Consider the following 9,851-nt stretch of genomic DNA (forward strand, 5'->3'; position numbering starts at 1 on the left):
TTTATTTTTGTTTTTATTTCCATTTCTCTAGGAGGTGGGTCAGAAAGGATCTTGCTGTTGTGATATATTATTTATTACACTTTACATAAAAGTAAACCAAGGAGGTTTAAAAATTTATCCAAGTATCTATAGTTAGTGACAAAGGAGGACCCAGGGAGCCCAGATGACCAGCTAATTAAAGGCAGAACACAACATAAAACTCAAGTTCCTGAGTTGGCAACAACAGTGGGCTCAAATAAATATCCAATCCCTTGATAGACTTACAAATTTAACATCTCCAAAGAGCATTCCTGACATTGATTGAAAATGACATTTCAACACTGAGGATGCACTGTCTTTCTTCTCTGGAGACTGAATGCTCTGAAGCATGAAAATGATGAAACACAGAGTGTATCTGGGGAACCCGCCATGATTATGCCCCAGACTGCACTATCCCAGGCTCTCTCAGGGAAAAATACCAATGCCCACCCTGCTAACAAATATATATTCTTTCCCTTTTTAGGGTTTTTATTCCCAAAATATCTGCAGCCACCTCAGGGATGCTTATATATGTAACCTGGAGAACACTTCTGCTCCAGTAGCTTTGTAACATATGGTAACTCGTGGGTGTATTTTTTTCTTATGGAATCCGAGCAGCAGTCCCTCTGCACCAATACCTGGTATTTGAGCTTCCTGAGCTCCTACTGAATTGGTTTCATCAATCTTCTTTTCTTCCCCCATGGGTGAGGGGACATGACGTGCAAAGCACATACAGGTGTTAGAGTGTTCTAGCCTTGTCTCAGCAGTTTCCACAGCAGAATGTGTTGCACATGCCAGGCATTCATTTCAGTTATGGTGACCTTCATGGTGATTTTTTTTTCTCCTTTTCCCCATAATTCATCCTTCTGTTATGGACAAATTTGGGGCCTGTTATCATTTAGGAATCTTTCAGGTATGAATGAATGAATGTGACAGCCTTTAAACAAACAAACAAAAAGGGAGGTTCACTTGCCCAAGTCTGATATCTGACTTCAGGCACCAGCTTGATCTAGAATTCAAAGGACATCTCGAGAATCCACCACTTCATTCTCTTTGTTCAGATTTGGCTCCATTCTAGGGGGTCTACTTTATACAGCCCCCCAAAAAACTCCAGGCTCCCACTTCTGTTTACCTCTCTGTCTCTAGGTGACCAACAACATCTGATGCCCACTAAGCCATCTGGCTATACCTCTTTTCTCCAGAAAGAAAAATGAGAACAAGGGAGTGAAGGTAATTGGAAGGGAGAAGGAAAGAGAGCTGAGATTTGTTGAGCAGCTACTATGCACCGAGACACTTGGTAGGTACTTGACCCTCTTTAATTAATTAAGCCCTCATGAAAGTCTCTTAGGAACATCATCTCCATTTTTAAGCTCATGCTTTTACCGCACTGTCATTAAGGGCAGGGTTCCTCCTGTCGATCACTTTCCACGACATTCTATTATATCTTGTTCAGCCCATCAGTACTCGCCCTATTCTGTGCTTCATCTTACTTTCATCTCTCCTATACTCCACCAGCCAACTTTCCAGTTTCAACTTTCCAAGGCGCCACGGGAGTTCTGTTTGTCTCTTTTTGTTTTCTCCTCCACTCTGAGCTTTAGGAAGTCCTGCTGTCTCCACTCTTCTCCTGATCCTTGGCCAACTAACTCCTCCTCAATTTGGATCTTCACTTACACGTCCCTTTGACAGGGAGGCCTTTCCCAACATCCCAAATTAAATAAGACCACCTTAGTACCTACCCCTATTTGTTGCAGTCTGTTTTATTTGGCTAGAGTTGACACACGAAGTGTAACTATGTGTGCAGTGATGGGCTTATGTCTCTAAATTCTGTCCCCTAGCTGAACTTTAAGCTCCATGAAGAAAAAGACTGTCCTTATTTTTTTCACATGTGCCTAGCATAGTGCCTGGCACAGAGTATGGCTCAAGACACATCAACTGGATAAAATTTTAAGATTAGTAAATGGATAAAAGAATAAAGGACATTTTCTCCTTCCTGAAATCCACCTTTACTTTGTTCAAGGTATATGTCACTGTGTGTGTTATATTAAAGTTATTTATTCACATGCGTTATTTTTTAACTAGGCTGTAAGCTCTAAAGAGGAAAAATTCTATAATTTCTCTATGTATCCCCCCCCCACCCGCCTTCTCTCTCTCTCTCTCTCTCTCTCTCTCTCTCTCTCACACACACACACACACCCCAAGAAAATCCTATGCGGTAGATACCAAATAAGAGTGTCTTAAATAAATGAGGCGGGAAAAAAGTAAGTGTCTCAAGATTAACTGGAGAAAAGCCAACTATGGTTTCACATGCTTCCTTTCCCAGGAATATTTGAACTGAAAAGAGCATCACTGAAGAGTTATGCCTGATAAGCTAATGGGGTTTCATGGAGTTCAGAGACCATTTTTCTCTTTTTTCAAATCCCATTCCATAAATAGGCTTCTCCTATTGGCCTGAACATGAACTTGGCTCTGTTTGTAAAAAAAAAAAAAAAACTGTAAATAACCTTAGGGCGAGGTTCCCCCGCCCCCAGTCTCCCACTTCCCTGTTCTTCACTTAATAATGTGATGGTGCCCATAAATGCAGCATTTATCCTCAGAGGGTGTGTTGATCAGCATCACCCAGCTCTCACTAGCAGCTTCCTGGTTCAGTTCAGGATCCCCCTGCTCCATCTTAATAATGGAATCCTCATTTAATGCCCGTCCAGCAAGATTCAGAAGCATTTCCTCTCTCAAATAAACACGTATCCAACCATTTTAAATTTCCAAGAAAATAAAAGGCAGGGTTTGATTTAAAATGTGAGAGGACGATTATCCTGCATTCCTCTGGAATCACAGAATGAGCTCCTTCATTCTGAACAGCACCCTGGGAGACAGCCTGGATGTTAAGTAGTATCATCCTGTCACCAAAAGACCAATGTGTCCAATTATCAGGAGCACCTTGCCCTCAGTAGAGCATAACCTGAAAGGTAACAGAGGAGAGCTCCTCAGCCCTGGGGCCAGGGTTTCGTGACCTAAACTCAAAAGCGAATTCTGATCAGCACAATATGAGATGTCCAGCTCTCTCCCTAGTGTTCTGGGAAGGCTTCACTGGGCTAAAGCATGGAGCTTAAGGTAATCCATTCACAAGCATGCACTGAACACCTCGATTGCTGATTTCTCCCTGTGCTAGAAGAGCTTAGATTTGTACCTCCCTCTCACTCACCTTCCAAATCCCACCCTGGGGCTGGGGAGGGTCTCCACACTCGCTTTCCCAGTCCACGTGGGTATGTGTGTTGCGAGTGGAAGGGTGCTCTAAAGAGGAAGAATTAATACAGAAGTCTGGAACTCAGTGAGGATAAAAGGGGACCTCCGACTTTTCTGAGATGAACTGTTACTATCCTCAACCAGCAGCAGGCAATGGCTTTGAAAAGTAGAAAGAGAAACTCTTTAGCACTTGAAATATATTCATATTCATGCCACCAAAAGTCACCCTCAGCACTAACACTGGCGTCCTGTAATTTAGGTAGTAAACCTCTCCTCTGCCTACACTGTTACCCCAGAGGCACCAAAGAGGCTGCACATCAAAGTGAAAATGCAAAACAGGGTGTGATTCAGTTCACCTTATGAAATCAAAAAAACGTGCCCCTTTCACGGTATAATTCTATATATGCTTATAAATATGAATATGAATACACAACACAAAATAATGCCTTCCAAAATGTGGCTGTTTGTATGGAACAGTAAAATGAATATCTGTCATTTTGGGATGCCTAGTATGCAAACATTTTTTTCTGTTTGAGGGAGTAGAGGTGGGGTTCCATCTCTTACTACCTAAAAAGAAAAGGAAAAAAAGTGTCTTTCCCAGACCTCTGGCAGTTGGGGCATGGCTGTCAGACATAACATTAGCCAGCAGACGTCCCAACTGAATTTTTGAACCTTGAGAAAATAATACAAAAAATTTCAGAGAAAATTAAGACCTCAATAAAAAACTAGAAAGCAGAATCTATAATATATAAGAATTGTACGACATGACCAAGTAGTCTAACGTCTGAAAATCAACCAATGTAATACACCATATCAGTAGAATAAAGGACAAAAGCCACATGATCATCCCAACAGGTACAAAATAAAAGCACTGCACAAAATCCAATACCACTTCATGACAAAAAAACAAAAACCAAAAAACTCAACAAACTAGGAATAGAAGGAAACTTTCTCAAGCTGATAAATGGCACCATGGAAAACTGACCTAATATCATACTTAATAGTGAAAGACTTAATGCTTTTCCCCTAAGGATCACGAACAAGATGAGGATATGCACTCTTGCCACTTCTATTCAACATCGTACTGAGGTTCTAGCCATGGTGATTAGGCAAGAAAATGAAATAAAAGGCAACTAGATTGGAAAGAAACAAGTAAAACTATTCCATTTTCAGATAACATGATATTGCATATAGAAAATCCTAAAGAATCCACTAAAAAGCTAACTGAATAAAATGCATTCAGCAAATTTGCAAGGTACAAGATCAATATACAAAAACCAACTGTGTTTCTATACGTTACCAGTGAGCTATCTGAAAATGAAATTTTGAAAAATTCATTTAAAATAGCATCCTAAAGATCAAATTTGTAATAAATTTAACAGAAGAGGGATAGAACATACACTATAAAAACTATAGAAACATTGAAAGCGATTAAAGAAGGAATGTGTTAAAACCTAACATTTATGATACCACACATCCCGTTTTACTCTAGATAAAATCCTTATGAAGTTTTTCCGGTGGAAACCAGTGAACTTTTTTAACAGCTTTGGGAATTTTTTTGTATGATAATTTTTAAAATTGAAATGTGTGGGCTTCCCTGGTGGAGCAGTGGTTGAGAGTCCGCCTGCCGATGCAGGGGACACAGGTTCGTGCCCCGGTCTGGGAAGATCCCACATGCCGCGGAGCGGCTGGGCCCATGAGCCATGGCCACTGAGCCTGCGCTCCGCAACGGGAGAGGCCACAACAGTGAAAGGCCCGCATACTGCAAAAAAAAAAAAAAAAAAATTGAAATGTGTACACTTCAAACGAATTAAGGCTTGAGGTTTTCCAGGAGTCACCTTTTAAAAGTGTTTGTACACATTTTAATACTTCGATATTTTCTAATTTGGTTTTGTATATTTTTATGTGTACACAGTGTACAGACTTTTTTTCTTGTAAATAAAACATGTTTTCATTTGTCTAAAAAAATTTTAAAAAAGAATCTGTTTACTCAGAGCAGCTGTGGTGAAATTAAGAGTTAAGCACTAGCAGAGCATCTAAGGATGAAGATGCTTCTGACAACAGGGACTGACTTCCTGGAGGCCAGTCCAGTGATAACATAGAAAGGGATGCTCCTATTTCCAGGATGAAATTTTGGTTGTGACATGACTTCAAATTTTGGTCAGTTTTCTTAGTCTATTTCTTCGGCCCTCCCTTAAATTCAGAGATCTGTGTATTACCCTTTCAATAAATTCCATTTAGCCAGAATTGGTTTCTATTTTTTTGTAACCAAGAACCCTGACTGATATGGGTATTATTGCGGCTTAGTTTTCCTCCTCTCCTAAAGATTTAGCTTAGAAAGGAAAAGCCCTTATAATTCCTAAAATATATACATAGTTTTAGCCCTAAGTGCCATTGTTTTCCCAATGTTTAACTCATTTTCACAAAAACATTCTAACTTAATAAGAATAACCTCGTAAAGCATATATGATTAATCCTATTTTTATAGGTGATAAAACTAAAGTTAAAAGAGGTTACATGATTGTCTAAGAGAGGGTAGACCTCAGATGGAAATATAGATCTGCTGAGTCTAAATCCCGAGTAATTTCTACTATAATAAGCTGCTTCCTTAATTTTCTGTTCTTAAAGCACAAAAAGCATGTTAGCTGGCCTCTCCCTAAGGAGGATGGCATTGAGCTTAAGTAGACCCCCACACTAAAGAACGTTAAAAACTCAGCAATAAAGAAATAGTTACATGAATTACTTATATGCAGTCAATGGAATAGGAAACAGTCATTAACAGTTATGCTTTCAAAAGTATTTAATGACATGACGATATTAGTTGCAAATTTTAGGATAAACACTCAGAAACAAATCCAATTTGCAGACATATGTGTGTTTATCTGTCTTATATATGTGTGTACATGTATTAGACAGACATAAGTATTATAAAAAGTGCTAAGCATTAATAACAGAAAGATAAGGAAAGAAAAGAGTATATTGTGTATTTGAGGAGAAATAGCAGGAGATAAGCAATTATAAAGACAATAAATAGCTCTAGTCTTGGGCCTTGAAAAGACTGGGCCCATGCAATCCTACCATGCTATACTCACCAAAAACCTATTGCGTGCTCAAGTCCCTGAGAAAGCCACACCTTTCCTTTCTGTGTCAGAGGTTCCCATCACTTTTGGATTGCTCGTGGCTCTCACAGCTTCCCCAAACAGCCAAGTCCTCCCATAGCTTCCTGAATGCTGACCTCTCCTGGCCATTTCTGATATTGCACTTCTTCCAATTGAGACACATTTAACATTGAGGCAGCTCAACCTGTTCTCTTCACCCGTTGCAGATGAGCTAAAATGACCACAGGTGCCTAAGAGGCTAACGCTGCTGGAGACCCACTGCCAATAATCCTCCTTGGTGTCAGTCTTGCCATTATCCAAATCCAAGTTCACCCTGGGTGGGCATTCTTAAGAGCTCTCTCACCACCTAGCCCTGGGCACTGGAGACTTCTCTGTTGTGGACACTTTTAGACTCAGGGAGTTTTTCCAGACAGGGTTTCCATCACTGATTTGAATTTTCTCACTCTCATCTGTGTTCCCTGGTTTTATGCCTTTCTGCTCACATCTGTGTCCTCTTTCTGCCTCATTGAACAGTACGACTGGCTTTGATCATTAAGAGTCTTCACAGCAGCCGATAAAACTACTGAATTTGGCAGCAATATCAGTTATGAGAGAAGGAAGACTGGGCCCTTGGATGACTGAAACTCCATCTGTCACTCTGGGGAACTCTCAATGTTAGGAGCTGTGTCCTCACATCTAAAAGGAGGCTCCACAGGTCTCCAGCTGTGATGGGAAACAAAGCCTCATTGTGGTCAGTGTTAGGGTCATCATGCCACCACCAAGCAAACTAATAGGTCATAAAACTGTTGTAGCCACTAATGACCAGTGGGCTCTCAACACAAGCAGCCCAACACAATCACCTGATGAGGGCATTTCTCAGTCTTTGAAGCAATATTTTCTCTTCATGCCGAGAGTTAATGGCTGGCTAGGATCAAATTAGAAAGCAAAGCTTTAACAATGAAGACTATCTAACTGGTAAAATGCGTCCGATACCATCTATATTATGGTCATAGCCTGATAAACAATGTTAGATGGATTATTTTAGATGATACAGATTTTCAATGATAGCCTTGGGATTTTCTAAGGGCCGTTCCCTTAGAAAGCATACACACGATTTTGAGTGTTTCTGAGCATATCTGTGACCAGTCTTTCTGAATTTAAACTGTTATAGGGCCCACTAAATCACACAAATTTCACCCCAGGGATGAGAAAGAGGAGTAGGAAGAAGTGGAGAAGAAACAGCACTCACCACAATGAAGCAAGTGTGGGGCTGTTTAAGTAAGAGGCTGTGAAGCTCTGCATTGCCAGTCTGCAGAGTCAGCTGGAAGCACTGTCCTCAATCATGGTCTCCATTTCCCAGTGAATCTTTGTATCTTGCCTACAGCATGTCTGTTTTCAATTTAAGTCAAGTTTATTTCAGGCCTCGGGCCTGTGGAGTCCTGCTAAGGACAAGGTCGTATAATCTGAACAATCTGTCTTTGTTTTCCTAGGGTGCAATTTCTTTGCCTTTGCAAGGAGCCTGGGACCATGAGTACCCATTTTACACAAACATGTGATGAAGAGAAATACAATCAAACAGGGAGTATTTAAGAACCTAAACTTACACGGATATAGAGGACAAACTAGTGGTTACCAGGGGGGAGCTGGAAGGGCAAGATAGGGATAGAGGATTCAGAGGTACAAACTACTGTGTATAAAATAAGCCACCAAGGATATATTATACAGCACAGGGAATATAGCCAATATTTTATAATAGCTATAAATGGAGTATAACCTTTAAAAACTGTGAATCACTGTTGTACACCTGAAATTTATATAACATTGTATACCAATTACACCTCAATAAAAAAAATTGTTTTAAAAAAAGAACACAAACTTGGTCTTGACATTGTGAAGGATATATTAGAAATATATATTAGCTAGAATGCGTTCAGTGCAAGCAACTGAATACACAGCTAAAACTGGTTTAATTGGTAAGAACAGTTATTTTCCCCCATAACAAAAATTCTGGAGTCCAGGCAGTTCCAGGGTCTGTGTACTGTTGACTTAAAAAAATGTATGCACAATGTGAGAGTTGCGAGTTAAGTTTTATCTGGGACTAAATGAGGACTGCAGCCCGAGACACAGCATTTCAGATAACTCTGAGAAACTGCTCCTTTGAGGAGGGGAGGGGAAGAGCCAGGTTATATAGGAGGTTTTTCAACAAAGAGCAGGTAATTGGGAAGTCAAAAGATTACTGTTAAATAAAGAAAACCAGACATCTCAAGTTAAGGAATTTAGAGCTTTTCTATGTATGGAAAGATGCAAGAGTCTGGGCTCACTGAAATCACTCCTGTGATATGCACCTCAGCTACCTGGGGCCAGGAGCCTGTGTTTTCACATCCTGAGTTTCCTCGGGGCTCACCAGCCCATGTTGGAGGGCTGCAATCATTGGTGACTGTGACATCCTTTGTTTATTGATATGGCAGGAAATATTCCATTTATAAATATTCCATTTATATATTTATATATTCCATTCAGTAGTCACTCAATAGAATCAGAGGCCCATGTTCCATACAGCTTTCCACTCTGCCACTCTTAAATTACTGACTCTCCCTTTTGGCTCTTCTCCTTGGAGTGGCATGATCGCCATCAGAGTTCTAGACAACCACAGAGAGGCAGAAGACAGGATATTTTATTTTCATGCATTTTTCAAATAAGAGAGTTAAATATTTCCCAGAAACCACAGAGCTTATTTTCATTTAGGTCTTATTGGCTAGAATTGGGTCCCCTGCCCAAGTCTTAGCTGCTGGATAATGCAGCCAAGAGAGTATTTAGGCATCTTCAGCCTCTACGGCAGGAGGAGGATTCTGCCAGCAAGGAAACACAAAGGCGCTTGTAGGATGCTTCAGCAGTCAACACAACCCGCCACAGTACAAGGTACACTTTACTCTCAAAGAGCTTACAATTAATAATAACATCATTTTGTATGGTGATTGACAGTTCACAAAGTCCTTTTGAATAAATTATCTCACTTAATCTTCACATTGCCCTGCAAAATAGATTAAATTACCCTTTCCATATTTTTAAGGAGGAAATTGAATCTCAGTATGGAAGAAGACTAGTAATATAGTACAAATTAAGCTTCCTCAACCTTGTAAGTCTACTAGTAAACAAACTTAGAAATCACAGGGATCAACTGGAATTGGAACTAGGTAGGCAGATCGCCACCAAAAATCAGCCAATAGTCTAGGAGAAGAGGAAATGAGCAGACAAGAAAAAATGAATACCCAGTGAATAGGTAAATCTAAGACAGGGGTCATGAATGCAAGCCCTACTGAGAAGTTTAATTCTACAGTATTTATTGGGCACTTACTGTTTGTGCAAAGTTTAGACTGTGGAGAAAATCAATGTGAATTAGACTTAGTCTGTGCTCTAACAGCAGAGTTTAATGTAGCCCCAATTAGTAAATGCTCTGACAGAAACATGGAACTCAATATCTCATGAATAGCTGAG

Source organism: Leucopleurus acutus (genome assembly GCF_964270905.1).
Source record: "Leucopleurus acutus genome assembly, chromosome: 10".
Lineage (NCBI taxonomy): Eukaryota > Metazoa > Chordata > Mammalia > Artiodactyla > Delphinidae > Leucopleurus > Leucopleurus acutus.